The sequence below is a fragment of the Prosopis cineraria genome, unplaced genomic scaffold (genome assembly GCF_029017545.1).
Source record: "Prosopis cineraria cultivar Desert tree isolate PC_DT_omini unplaced genomic scaffold, ASM2901754v1 PC2, whole genome shotgun sequence".
Lineage (NCBI taxonomy): Eukaryota > Viridiplantae > Streptophyta > Magnoliopsida > Fabales > Fabaceae > Prosopis > Prosopis cineraria.
This window is the reverse complement of record NW_026555333.1, coordinates 40,940,036-40,944,357: the sequence shown is the minus strand read 5'-3', so window position 1 is coordinate 40,944,357 and position 4,322 is coordinate 40,940,036. Positions and strand designations below refer to the sequence as shown.

General features: G+C 30.0%; 1 long non-coding RNA gene across 1 annotated transcript; it reads right to left on the bottom strand.

Moving 5' to 3' along the window:
- On the bottom strand, nt 1–3,944 carry LOC129301620 (uncharacterized). The gene is made up of 3 exons (XR_008591054.1): nt 3,363–3,944; nt 330–445; nt 1–176 (listed from the first exon to the last, which is right to left on the bottom strand). It is a non-coding gene; the product is annotated as an uncharacterized LOC129301620 (long non-coding RNA).
- Nucleotides 3,945–4,322: the final 378 nt, after the last annotated feature.

The window sequence follows — 4,322 nt, the reverse complement described above, 5'->3', positions numbered from 1 at the left end:
TTAAAAGGAAAGAAAAATAAATAATATACAGTCTATCTATTTTCCATACATAACTTTTGAAACCACAAAAAGATATTGAAAAGTGAAGATGAAATTACTACCAACCATTCCAAACTCCAAGTGATTACTTCTACATAAGCGAATCAAATCCATTGGGTTCTTCCGATCCTTTTGTACTGCAAAAACACTAAGTATTAAAAAAAGCAAGAAGAATATATGATCAACCATGCTTCACCAGATGTTTGGTACATTTTATCTCTATAATTTGGTTGAAATTGCAAAGATAGGATAAACCCACTTAATTTGATTTAGAAGTTTAAATGTTATACCTTTTGGTATTCCATTGATCTGTTTCTCTGAAAACCAAACCCCTCCAAAAGCCTCAAGTATCATTATTTGCTTCTCCATCACCATTAGATTTCATAAGCAATTTCTTCATGAAGCCCTAGGGCAAATAAAATTTGGTAAGAATCAATTTGCAAGTTTGTGTCTAAACACACTTAAGCTAACGGCATTTTTTAGATATAAATAAACTTTAAGGTGAATAAAACTATGGACTATCAAAATATTGTGCACCAAAAGTTTAATTAGATATTAGATTTATGATTAAAAAAAAATCAATAGGCTATCAAAACAGTGTGTGCGTCAAAAGTTTCATCAAATATTGGGTTAATGATAAAAGACAATGGACTCTCAAAACAATGTGTCAAAAATTTCATCAGATATAAGGTTTATGGTTAAAAAGGCAATGAGCTTTTAGAATAGTGTGTTTTCTAAGTTTTATCACATGACCCAAATCTCTTGCGATAAATGGTTGAAATTCGCAAAGTAGCAATTACATAAACAAACAAAATATAACGTTTTAATAATCTTAAACAATGTGATTTATACCTTGAAATGATATGAAATATAGCCGTTTTTTAGGTCTCATAAATGGCTGAGATTAAACAATTAAAATAATATATACATATATATATATATATATGTATATATGTTACACCTTAAAAATTTAATGTGACCGCCACATGATAAATGTACAAATATACATCCTTGAAGTCTCAATTAAGAAAAAATTTTAGGTTAATACAATTGATCCACTATCAACATGATTATATGTACCTAATTTTATTTTTCATATAAATCAAAATTTTAAACTTTTGTAAAAATTTCAGCAAGATTTCCCTTTAAAGTAGAATCTCTCGAAAACATCTACACAATAGAAATCCTTACAATATGCATCCAACAACATAAAGCTCTGCTCCTTAGCAATAAATAGACAACGTAATAAAAGAGAATTAGGACCGTAACTGTAGTTAATGTAGAACACTCTAAATGATATTTTCAAAACATACTACATAGACTTTAGAATCTACATAAAAAGAAGATATTTTCATAACCAAATATTTACATTGAAGGAAAAAGGCGTGTCCAAGATGAATAACCACCCAACTCAACAAAAGTCCTCCAGTGGTCAACAAAACATATGATATCAGTTATACTATCTGAGATCAATTCAAATACTTTCTAGTAAATAACATCCCAGTATTAATAAAATTTAAAAGGATGAAGTGAATAAATGACAATGATTGTATAGATTAAAAAGACAATAATTCCATATAAAATATTTAATAAACTTTGAACAAAAGAGATTCTATATAGCCTTAAGTGAAATCTTGGAGCATTAAATTTATAATATCAAATATCCTTATCACTTGATCTTAAGAAGACAAATAAAATAAATAAATAAATAAATAAATAAATAAATATAGTAATATTTACTAATTTAAACTAGTGGAATTCAAAATCACCAAGTAATTAAAAATATTTCTAAGGACTTATCAAAATAATTAACAAACATGCACACACAGTCTACGAGAATAAACCGAACGCAGCTTATGCCACAAAAACAAATGTAAACACATAATCTGCAAGGATAACTAATCAAACATGGTCAAAGCCATGAAACAAACACAGGTACGAGACCCACGAATAACGAACATGAGAACAAAGCTTATAAAAATTAAATTAACTAGTCATTGACCATGGCACGCCAAGGGTTAACAGGACTGTCATTAGCAATAAGTATTTTGTATAGAGTCCCTTTTAAGATTCATTTTCAAATATGCAAGAAAATTATCACTTTTAAAATATAATTTTTCCTCTTAGTATCAAACTCGCATGAAACATATAAAAACATCAATATTTCTATATATGAAAATTCATTACTAATATTTTATAGACTGTTCACCAATTTTCATAGTTGGTTTTATCAAATAAAGGATTACTAAAATTTGTAAAAATATTTTTGTCAATTTGAAAAAATAAGTCAACTCCAAGAAATAAAATAATTTAAATAATAAAAGTAGCTAATGCTAAAGAAATATATAAATATCTATAAATTGTTAAAACAATATTTTGATAAAGAAAATTTTCTAATATATAAATTGATTAGGACATTATTTATTTACCTGTAGTATTCTTAAGTACAAATTCACTATTTAAGGTCAAATCTTCCTTCTTCTAAACACCCTATTCAATGTAGAAGATAATTCAATAATCTTTACTCAAGTTTAATACACTCTTTTACATTATCAACAACACCATGATCACTTATCTTATCAATTAAATAAGTTTTATGCCTTAATTCCTATTTATCCTTAATCACGCTAAAATTTTAGAGTTCTTTCTATCACCCATTTTTATCAAGGTGCATTCCAAAAATCAAGTCTTCAAATAACATTATCATTTATAATAATCAACCATGCAATTTTCCAAAATTTAATTTGTCTCGCAGTAGCTTCATAATTAAAATTCTTCACAAAACTCAAGTTAAATTTATAGATAATTAACATCTAAACCAACTATGCCCTTATAAAAGTTAATGAAATTTTAAAAAGTTCATAATTAAACAAAACTCATTCTAGCTGACACTTTTTCGAATGTCTTGGAGGCACCACTGCTTAAACCATAATAACAAGTTTATTTCTCTTTAAAATCTCTATTTCTAATTCCAACTTCCTTTCAAGCATTTTATCAAACATTTTATATGCATCATATTCAAACAAATACCAAACCTCTTTTTTCTTAATACCCTTTCCCAAAATTTCTAAATATCAATATTTAGATTAACAAGTTTTCCTAAATTTCATTCTTTCAATGGAATTAGAAATAAGCTCAAATAATATTCAAATTCACACTACCCCTAGCTCTAAAAATCTGAAAAAATCTAGCTTGTAAAAACCCCATCTCCTCTGTTCGAACATACACAACAACAAAGCAAGCGGAAATCAAAATATCTGTAATTTAAACATGCATGCACACCAATAGGACCAACAAGGAGAAGGGAGTTCGAAACTCCTCACCTTCAATCAGTGACGAAAGAAGCAAGAAGCAGCAGCTAGTCATATAACCATGGAAAAAAGAACAAAGTTCATCACACACCCGCATGAAAACCAGGATAGAAGAGGAAGGAGAAGGCCGCGCAAACATAACTCTGACGAGAATAATGGAGAAAGCACATTCAACGGTGGTTGCCGGCCAAATAAAGGAGGAAGGGAAGAGGTCGAGCTCTCCTCCCCCCCCCCCAAGGTTGCTGAAGAAGAATCAAGAAAAGGGAAGAGAAAGAAATTGACAAAACAGAGGAGGAAGGAACTCGCTCACTAATCGCAACACCTACAGAGACACACTGACAGAGAAGGAACAAGAAGGACGTTTCCAATCATCCACAACCTCCGGCAACCCAGCTCCTCACGCACACCAACGACGCAGATACAACAAGGAAAAGAAAACAGAGACGAGAAGAATCATGGAGGACCTGGGCATTTTTACAGGGCAGCGTTGAGTAGTAACCACGATTGCCGGCAACAAGGACAGAACATTGGAGAAGGAAGGACGAGGAAATAGAGATGGCAGAGGGTTTGATTCTAAGCTTCCCTCTGCCTCTAGTGAGTTCGACGAACTGGGAAAAAGAAACGAGAGAAAAATATCTAATTTAAGTGGAGGGCACAGTCATAAGTTCATAAGGCTGAAACAAAAATAAAACGCCTCTTTTAAGTTCTTTAATTCGAACAGACCAACTCTGCTTTTTTATAGTAATGTGCCGTATATATATGTTGTTAAGGTACCTTAATTAATACAAAAACAATTAAAACACATTATTATATATTTTAATCTTATTTAAAATTCTTGGGTTATTACAACATATATATTTTCGAAAGCAAAACTAGCTTATTCCTTACACTTGATGTTAAGAAGCTGAAATGAACATAATTAAATATAATTATCCTTTCATATGAAAAATGTTTCCTTTTTATAGCCATGGA